Source organism: Crotalus tigris, unplaced genomic scaffold, assembly GCF_016545835.1.
Source record: "Crotalus tigris isolate CLP2741 ecotype Arizona unplaced genomic scaffold, ASM1654583v1 scf7180000018184.2832721, whole genome shotgun sequence".
In the NCBI taxonomy this organism is placed as follows: Eukaryota; Metazoa; Chordata; class Lepidosauria; order Squamata; family Viperidae; genus Crotalus; species Crotalus tigris.
In genome coordinates, this window is record NW_024096871.1 from 911,766 (window position 1) to 922,810 (window position 11,045).

The window sequence follows — 11,045 nt, forward strand, 5'->3', positions numbered from 1 at the left end:
TGTGAGCAATATTTGTTTATGTATTGTTGATTTTTATTGAAGCAGTACAATTATCTGTTTACTTAGAATAAATCAGAACCATATTATTCTTACCAAAATGTTTGTGCCGCAATATTAATTATTAAAACATTTATAGATAAAAGTTAATTGTGTTATAGAAAGTGTTTGTGTTATATGTTTTTTAAACTGAACAAAATTCTAGGATCTCACTAGAAGCACTTAAGCTGATTACAATACTAATTAGGCAATTATAAATTTCTTTACATTTTAGATATTTTAATACATGATCAAAAGAAGATGAATCTTTGACTGTTTTGTATGATTGACCCCAAATGGATTGTGACTAAACAAATTTCATCCAGTGTATCTTCAGATGCATTATTATTGTAGTAATACATGGTTACTGTAGTTGCTTTTCTTTACAAATAGAATGTATTTGAAGATGAGAACTATCAACTCCTGGGAAAGAAGGAGATATCAACTTAGTTTCTGCTTTTGAACATTTATTTGATAATACTCGCTTTTCCAGAACTGTTAATTCTTATAGATGAGAACAGCAATCCATGTTGATAAACTGGTTGTTAATTCTTAATTATTATTGGATGACTAACAATTATAACAAGTATATTTTTCAATTTTGTAAGTACTTTCTTGTGGTAACTATATAGGGATATTTATTTTTCCCAATTTCATGTAAACAAGTTAAGTATCTCTGTCAAGATAGAGAAATTAAGTCAGTATGAATTTTGCAGTGAAAAAAATATTATGATCTCCCAAAATGCAATTATATGTAAAACTATAAAAGACATACTTATATATGAATGGAAGAAAAAACTTTATAGTATTTTTTAGCTTGCTTCATAAAGTTTATTGGGAAGTGAGGAGCTATGAATATTTCAGAAACTCACTAGGATATTAAAAGTCTAATATAGCTTTTCTAAGAATTAATGTAATTGTATTAATGTATAATATACATGGCATTTAATTTGTCCAGAAATACTGTAAATTCAATGAACAATGGTTTGTTTATATATCTGTTCTTGTAGACTTACCATAAAAGCAACCAATTTTCCTCTTCTCTTTTGGGAAAGGGATCATTGTATTACATAAGATTATTTCAGAATTAGTCCTTTCCACTCACTGTAATTATATATTGTTTGATAGGCATAAGAAGTTCTTACTAGGTTTGCTTTTCCAAAGAAGGTATTTTTATGGATGTATGGATATATGGATGGATGGATGGATGGACAGATGGACGGATATATGTATATATGTATGTACAAGTAAAGAGGTCCAGTTTGGGGTATTGGTCAAGGCATGATCTTTGAAATAGTGAAAATATTAGTTTTAGACCCACTCTGGGTACAAAGTCAGCTGGATATTTGGGTCCAATCACTCTCTGAATCTATAGGGATTACTTCAGGTATTCCAGGAGTCAACACCGATTAGAAGGCCCAAAATAATAATAATAAAATAAGTTTTTATAATAAAAGACATCTGACGATGTTACCTAGTTTGGTAATGAAATGTCTGCAAGAAAACAACCAAGGTCATAAAACACCAAGGAGCCTAGTTCAGTCCTGAGCTACAAATATTCTCTTCTATCAGTACCTCTTGTACGTTTTAAACTTATTTTTTTTATTAAACATGTCTTAGAATGCTTTTGTGGTTTTTCCAAATCCACATTTTATTATTCATTTCTATAAGTTTCTAACAATATTAAATTTAGCAGAAAATGATGCAATGTAAAATTATCTGCACAATGTTTGAATATTATGCTGTGTCTGGTTTAAAATCTACCAGATGGTTGGCAAAAACTATCCTAGAAACACAAAATAAATTACCCAAGAATAATTTTAACATCCATAGTACTGTTCTCATCAATTACAGAGAGTAAATGGCATGTATATTGCCTCCTGGAATCAAGAAAAATTGTGCATAGCAAATATTATGGATTCATGGTTTAACAAAGCTGGAAGAGAAATCATTATGATACTTTCTCCATCAGTTAGAAGCATACATTTCCCCTCTCCCAGTGGGAAGGGGAAGAAAGACTTTTTTAAAAAATCAAATCATTAATCCTTTTTAGCCTTCCCAATGGCTAATTATTTCTTTTGAGGGAAAGGGATATTTTTTAGAAACAAAGAAACAAATTTATCTCTTCGTCAGATAAATTGCTGGGTTAAAATTTTGTCAATGTACAAGAATTATTTATTTTATGTAGGCTTCTATTGTTACTTTGAACCAAATACTGTAGGTCTGCCTGATCGTGTGAGGCAGCTAAGCAAGGTCAGATCTGATTAATTCATATATGGAGGGCTACTGGGGCTCCATAGTATATTCATGTTTCTTGAATATTCATATCTCAGAAGAAAGTAATGCATAGCTTTACTTTCTGTTGGCAAGACAGTTGCAGAAATGTGACCATACATTAGCTAACAAGTGTGTTTCATTTTTTTTTTTTTAGAAACAGGCTAGCAAGTACAAATGCACTAGTGAATTATTTTCTTGAGATAAAAGTATTCAGAGAAAATAAATTCCATATTTTATAAAATATGCTTTAGTTGTCCTACCACAAAACTCCTACAATTGTCTGTGTGGTAGATTATCATAACGTATAAGTTGTTGTACAAAGGTTTTTTTTTTTGCCAATTCTAGTTGGCATTCCAACAGACTAGAATATTGTGTATGGAAACAATAACATATTTAACTTGCTCTTTATTCAGAGTATTTTTACTCTGCTACTAGAGAGATGCATAGATCGATAATAATAGGTATGGCTGCTTCACAAACACATAGTCCAAAGAAAAAAGAATTGAGAGTGGGAGAGAAAAAGAAAACAGCCACTACGTTTCTCTTATAACGTTTTTATAATGAACAGCTGGATGAAAACAATATAAGGAAAAGAAAAACCAAATATTGCTAATGTCTTTCTTTTCTTTCATGCTGATATTATGATTGCTGTTTGATGATAGTTAATGAAGAAATTAGCATAGTGGATTAAAATACCAGAATAAATTGTCTGGAACTTGTATAAATGTTAAAATTAAGAATGTATTATTTCATTTTCTATCATGCTTTCTCCATTTTATTCTTGCAAATTTAATTGATTATAAAGTTACAAGTAATGTGCTCCTCTCAATAGTACGTAAGCATAATGAGAGAATGAGCTTTTGGCATTCAATTTCACCCTTCTGGAACCATTTCCCCTATTGCTAGAAAATTTGAAAATTATTAATTCTAGCTATACAGAAAGGTGGCCAAAACCTCATGCCAGAGGTACAAATTCACATTCAGAAGCACTTCTAATCTTCAGTTAAGTAGCTTTAAAAATGAAACTTATAAAGAAGCATCCTAATATAGTTGAAATGTATTTAATTACTCTATTTTATTAAAAGTATGATCACATATTGCATATTGTGTAAGTTAGTAAGATTACTGAAAAAAAGAACTGGGGAAAAACATAATAAAACAAATGAAGATGGAATTCTCTATTCCAGACATGTCAAACTCACGACGTCACATGATGTCATGTGACATATCGGAGCTTTTTCTCTATTGCCAGCAGTGAGGTGGGCGCAGTTTCCTGGTGATGCGTCCGGCCCGTGGGCCGACAGTTTGATACCCCTGCTCTATTCTCTTTGCTGAAAATGAGATTTAGACATATTGTTGGGAAGTGAAGGGATAGCCAAGATAACCGTTTTCATTGTGTGAATGTTTTGCCATAATATTCTAATTAATCTAGCCTTTGGAAGATGAGGAAAATCAGAAAAACATTTCTGAATTTTTTTTACATAGTATTCCAAATCTATTACAAATTAGGTATTTGGTGGATGGTGTTTTAAAAAAATAATTATATAATCTTTCAGAATATATACTTCAACAACAATGGCAACAAAACCACTTTACATGTGTGTCAAAAATATGTTGGTTACATAATAATCCATCCCTTTTCTATAATCAAACTAATAACAGATTTATCATAAAGCTTTTTACTTGTCCAAAAATACCCACCAGTTCTTTTCATAATTTTGATCCAGTTTATTTGGAATTCTGTCACAGCTCATTAGCATAACCTTCCAATTTAAATTGCAAGCTAAAAATACATTTTAATCCTTTAATTAATTTCTCTACAATTTTTTCAGTAGAAATGATAAAGTTTTGAAAACTGAAGCAATGAGAAAAAAAAATTACTTGGGAAGATAAAGAAATTTTGAACATTCTTAATACTTAGATTTATTTCTTTGTATTCTTTACATATATAACAATTATTTAGATATTAATTTCTTTTATGGTATTTTTCATTTTTGGTCAAATGAAGTTATAGATTTTTATATGTATAAAAGAAGACAAAAAGTTAATAATGAAAACAGAAGAAACCACCAATATTGCAAGGAAATTCAGATAGACCTTGATTTATGAGTGGTCGCTTATGAGATACTTATGATTTGGTTCCAAAATTATGGCCACTGCATCACCAGAGAGTTGTTTGCCCTTAAGACCAACCATAGGAATGCTGCAACAGGCCCTCTGCCTATTTCTCCCCCATATTCCCCATAGGTCCCTGTTTCCCAATCCACCAGGCCCCAAATTTTCTCACTTACATTTTGAAGATCTCCAGATTAAGATAGGAGGGCAAAGTTTTATCCTTGTGTCTGCTTCTGGGTAGCATAAACCCAGAAGTTGCCATTTTGAGGTGTCCACATTTTATCTAGTTCTGCACCATCTAATGTGAAGTGGGAATCATTCAACATCCTTCCCAAAGATCACTAACCTTTCTCAAATCCACTACCTTGGCTCATCTTCTTTCACAAATAATTTTTGACAATTTTGCTGGTATCTGACCAGCTGGATCAAACTGTGCACTTGCTCTTAGGCCACATGTACTCATATAGCATATACATGCAGCATAAAGGGAATGTTTAGTTAGTAATAAATATCGCAGACTAAGCAGAAAAAAAAGATGCTTTCTATTGCCAGTCCCTGATAACTTGGAAAGTGAGCCACTTCTATTTTTTGTATACTGCTTTTGAAAAATTGATTACATTTGCGTGGATTTAAAAAAATCTGCAGCTTGGATGCATTAATAGTATTGTTTATTATCCAAATTTGCTAAATTAATTTTTTTTCCCTCTCTCTCTCTCTCTCTTTTCCTAGATGGAAGGGACAGGCCTCAAATTTAGCCTCTTAGACTAGTGATGTGGTTTCCGTTCATATTCGTTCTTTATAACATAATTGATGTTATAAATTGATTTATAATTGATTATGTAACCATAAAATTATTTTTTCATCAATTTTTGCTTCTAATAAGGGACAAATGTAATTTGTGTAATATGACATTTCTAAAATAACAAGAGTTATTATAACAATTTTCTGCAATCTGGTAAATAAAGGTAACAAGATACAACAAATAAAACCCGGATGATAGAAACAAAATAGCAAAATAATAAAAGAGAAGTAAAATTCTGAAGTTTATCTATTAAAGATGAAGCTGTTGAGTGAATATAGGAAAGAGTTATATGAATACAAATGTAAATAAGTAAAAATTTATTTGGTGACACCTAGAATATAACAGCAAAGATGAAATCTAAACACAATAAAAGGGACTTTAAATAATGGAATAAAATTATTCATTCATAGAATCAGAAATTTTTTGTTTAGCACAACGTTAGTTATACAAAATAGACTATTCCAAGAAACAGACACCATATGTGCCTAAACTACTTTTATTAAGATTAACAATAGCATCAGAGCTTTGCAAGTCTGAATGTGCTTTTCCTTCCTCTTCTATCTTCTTGTAAATTCAGGAGTCTGTGTGCCTGTCTGAAATGTTTTCATACTACTCCCTCCCTTACCTGGGTTTCTGCAATGTTTACATGTTCATTGCCTTGGTAACGGATCTTCCCTTCCATCAAGGTCACTTCTTCACAGGCAATGACAGCTGAAAGTAATTTGGTGACTTTCCTAGTAAGAGGAATAAATAAGACAACTCAGGGCAAAAAGGACATCTGTTGACAGCCACAAGTATAATGATAAAGCATAGGTTACACTAAAAAGGACATGCTATAATTAAAATTAAAATAATTTTTAATAACAAAATATTTTAAAAGTAAAATTAAAAAAAAATCAAAAGGAAAAAAGGCAGTGGCAGATCGGCGTGCCACCAAAATTAATTTGAAGATAATGTTCCTTGCTTTCAGTAGGCTACATGATCTTTAGAATGATTATTTTTATCTTTGTCCTATTTGTTATTATTTCAAATATTAGTCTGATGTTCCATATCTTATTATCTCAAATGTGTACTGCATTGTTATTTCAAATCATATTCTTTTGAATCCTTATGTGGTTTATCTTTGAGCATTCCTTCTATGAGTTTCTGTCAAAATGATTGTTACTCCATAAACGATGTGCTTAATAGTAAAGCATAAGGAAGACTAGAAATAGTTCAAGAATTATTTCTTGAAATAGTAATGCTATTATTGTAAAAAAGGCATATACTAAATAAATAAAGCTGTGAAAAGATATATTATTGGGGAATGAGAATGGAAACAGATTTTAGTCTGCCTATTCTATATGTCAACTGAATTTACTGTTTGATTATCCTGTTTCTCTATTCTCACTTTTCCCAAAATAATTCTCATTTTACCTATGCTCTTTCTACATTAGGATATCCAAGTGAAATATTTTCATCATAAAAAAGTCCTACTGTTCTTTAATCCTGTAGGTTGCAATAGTTATTAATTTTATTGTCTATGCAAGACAAAAACTCTGAAGTGGATTGGTCTGAGACTGAGTGACAGGTCCACAGTCATACAAGCAACTTCGTTGTTTCAAGGAGGACTCAGTCACAGTCTCTTTGTAACTAATCTGACGCCTTAATCATCACATCAAACTCTATAAAAATGCATTTTTAATATATACTCACTATTTCTCTCTATTTTTCCTGCCTTTTTTTATATATTTTGGTCAACTGAAGATGGTGAACATACCTTTTTAAAATATATTGAGTCAAAAGAAAATAATTGACCCAAAGTTATTCAATTTGCCTTCAAGCCTAAGGCTAAGATCTCCCATCTCCTGGTTTTTAGGACAGCAATATATCAAACTGACTCTTAGTTATTATATTGGCATACATAGTAATACAATGTGATATACCTTGTACTGGTATACAGTGATTAGCTCAAAGTTAACAAAAGCTTGGGAAAAATGAAATGGACTTCACAATGACTCGTATTGCTTCTCTATCTTGTTTCCAAATTTGCTCTTGAGAAAGGTCAGGAAATTGCTTCATTTTTGCCTGGTTTTTTTAACCTCTTTTTACCTCTGTCTTATTTGCAACTTGAGAAGAATATTTAGTTTCAATTCCGGTACCAGAAATTATTTTACTCTTGAGAAGATTATAATTATTCTTCGCTCTATTATCATTTTAGGACACTACATTAGTAGGATATTAGTAGTTCATTTCACTTGGCTTAGCTTATGGAGTGATGTTGCTGACTTGATTATCCATGTACAGTACTATTTTGATTGATTGATTGATTGATAAATGATTATATGCCATCAAGTTGTTTTTGACTCCTCATAGAGTTCCTCTATTATGATCTATCTGTAATCTGATTTTTCGAATCTTCCAATAGTGTCCTCATTGCTACTGTGACTGATTCCATCCATCTTACTGCCAGTTGTCCCCATCTTCCCTTTTCTTCCACCTTTCCCAGTACTAGAATCTTTTTTAGGGGATTAGGTCTTTGTATAATGGATGTGAAGCAGAAAACTTTGAGCCTTGGCATTTATGCCTCTAATGAGAAATTTGAGTTGACTTGTTCAGTAATCTATTGATTTATTTGCTTTTATCCATGGATCTCCATGTTATTCTTAGGAGTCTTCTCCGATACCAAAATTAAAAAATGTCAATATTCTTCCTATCCTGCTTCTTCAAAGTTCAACTTTTATTTCCATAGTGTCACAAGGGATTCCATGGCTTGCAGAATCTGCTCTTTGGTAAGTATAGACATATCAAGCGTTTGAATATCTTTTCCAAGGCCTTCATTGCTGCATTACAAAATGCTGATGTGAGACATATAACAACTTCTGGATTTATTTATTTAATTTTTTGCTGTTGATGGTTAATTCTAAAAAGTGGAAGCTATCCATCACTTCAATATCTTCATTGCCAATTCCAAGATTGCAGTAACTGTTAGTAGTTTGATGGATTTTATATTTAATTTTAGTCTTCATATTTTTTCACTTTGCTTCTTTTATCTTGATTATATCTCTTTGTTAATGCAGCCTAGAATTGCATTGATTTTTTTGGAGGCAGCAGCACATAGCTAGCTCATATTTAAACGATTGTACACTAGGACTCCAAGATCCCTCTTGCAGTTACTACTATTGATCCAAGTTTCACCTAATCTGTACCTGTACATTTGATTTCCTCGCTTAAGTGTAAAACTTTACTTTTCTCTACATTGAATTTCATTTTGTTACATAGGACTCAGTGTTCACGTTTGCCGAGATCCATCTGGATCTTGAGCCTGTCTTCTGCAGTGTTGGCTATTCCTGTCAGCTTGGTGTCATCTGCAAATTCTATCCCCTCACCTAAATTGTTTATGAAGATATTGAAGAATATTAGGCCTAAAACACATTGAGTGTCAGCCAGTTACAAATCCATGTGGTAGTGATGCTATGTAACCCACATGTTTCTAGCTTACCAAGAAGTAGGTTGTGGTCTACTTTTTCAAATGCCTTTCTAAAATCCAAGTATACTATATCCATAGCATTTCACTGGTCCACTAACTTAGTCACTTTGTCAAAGAATGGAATAAGATTTGTTTGGCGTTATCTGTTTTGGACAACCCAATGTTGGCTTCTGTTTATAACTTTGCTTCTAGGTGTTCGTAGATTGCTTGATTATCTTTTCCAAGATCTTCCCAGGTATTGATGTTAGACTGATTGTCTGTAGTTTCCTAGATCTTTTTTTTTTTTTTAAAAAAAAAGATGGGAACCATTTCAACTTTTTTCCAATCCTCTGGTAATTTCCCATTGCTCCAGGATTTTTTAAAGATATGGTACAATGGTTGTGAGATAACATCTGCCAGCTCCTTCACAACTCTGGGATGTAATCCATCAAACCCTGGTGATTTGAACTGGTCTAGAGTGGACAGATGATCTCTTACCATTTTCTTGCCTATTTTAATATGAATTCCTAGTCTCTTTTTATGGTTCTGTCTTTGATAGATTGAGCTATTTTTTCTTTTTGTGTAAAAACAGATGCAAAGAAAGAGTTAAGCAACTCTGCTTTCTGTCTGCTACATGTCACTTCCTTACCATCATCTCCTAATAGTGGACTTTTTTCTTATTTTTTTATATGTTGAAAGAATTTTTTTTTACATTTGTTGCAAGTCTTAGTTCATTCTGGGCCTTAGCTTTCCTGACTTAGTCTTTGTCCCTATTCTCTGGAAAATCCCCCCCTCTAAACAAATATATGACATATCCCTACTTTCCTTGGGTTTAAGAAATTGCTTAACACCTGGCTCTTCTTCCAGGCATTAATGGTCATTTGATTGAGAATTCTCCTTGAAGTTGTTTGGTTTTATTCTTGGTTGCCATTTTATATTTTTGAATTTGTATTTATATTTTGTTTCTGTGTAGTTAGTTAGTTTTCCATTATTTTTTTTCTTTTTGATTTACAGGTAGTCCTTGCTTACAATCACAATTAAGCCCAAAATTTCTGTTGCTAAGAAGATAGTTGTTAAGTGAGTTTTGCCTCATTTTACAACCTTTCATGGCACGGTTGTTAAGTGAATTGCTGCAGTTATTAACACAGTTCTTAAATGAATCTGGCTTTCCATTGACTTGCTTGTCAGAAGGTCACAAAAGGTGATCACATGACTCCAGGACACTGCAACTATCATAAATATGAATAAGTTGCCAAGTGTCTAAATTTAGATCATGCGACAATGGGGATGCTGCAGCGGTTGTAAGCATGAAAAACTGTCATAGGTCTCTTTGTTCAATACCATTATAACTTTGGTCACTAAATGAACTGTTGTAAGTTGAGGACTACCTGCATTGTGTATTTATGATGTAGGCTGCCAGAGTCACATGTATAAATTTGCGGGCTTTATAATTCTTTCAATAAATTAATGTAAGTGTGTTCAAAGAAAGTTGAGAAGTTTAAAGAAGAAAAAAAATTAGTATGCAAGTAGATTATAGAAATGGGGAGCAAGGATATTTCCAAGGTGAAATCGGTATGGTTTTCTGAATTATATTGGGGCAAATTAGATAAGGCTTTATTTTTTATTTTATACATTGTACAAAATTTCTTACTGTCTTTCTAAGCATTGCACAACATTTTGTTCAAGAAGGGAATAGTGTGATTGATACATTTATATGCCTAAAATTCAGAAGCTAATACCAAGCAATAGAAGAATGATTTTTCACCTATTCTCTGAAGAAATACAGAGGACATACTGTAAATAAACGAATAATAACTCTTGCTACCATCTAATGATTATTTGGATTTTGGCAGTCCAGACATGATAACTCTAATTGAAAATACATTTAATCTGTCTTGTTGCCTGCCTTTTTTGACAGTTTGACATGCAATTTTTGACTTATGACCATAATAGGACTATAAAATTTGTGGTTAAGCATTGCAGTCATGAAATGAGGCATCACATGCTTTTACAACATTTTTGCCACAGTCATTAAGTGAATCATTGCAGTTATAAAAAGAGATGTGTGGCCATGAATTGCAATCTTCCTTGTCAACTTTTGCCATTGACTTGTTAGAGGCCAGTAGGGAAAGTTGCAAATGTGGAACATTGTGACTAATGTAAATGCATGATGGTTGCCAAGTGCCCAAATCATGATCATATGACTTCAGAGACCCTGCAAGTGCAAGGACCAACCATAAGTCATCTTTTTCACCAATTTGAACAGTCACTTAACAAATGGTCATGTTAAGATTGACCTACAGACTAATGTATGTGCAATATACATTTAGAAATAAAGTGTAAAAACATGGAATACATTAATTAAAT

General features: G+C 32.2%; 1 protein-coding gene across 2 annotated transcripts in view; it reads left to right on the forward strand.

Annotated features, from left to right (window-relative positions):
* Positions 1-11,045, forward strand: part of PLCL2 (phospholipase C like 2) — an 87,307-nt gene that overhangs the window by 45,055 nt on the left and 31,207 nt on the right. The window lies entirely within an intron of this gene.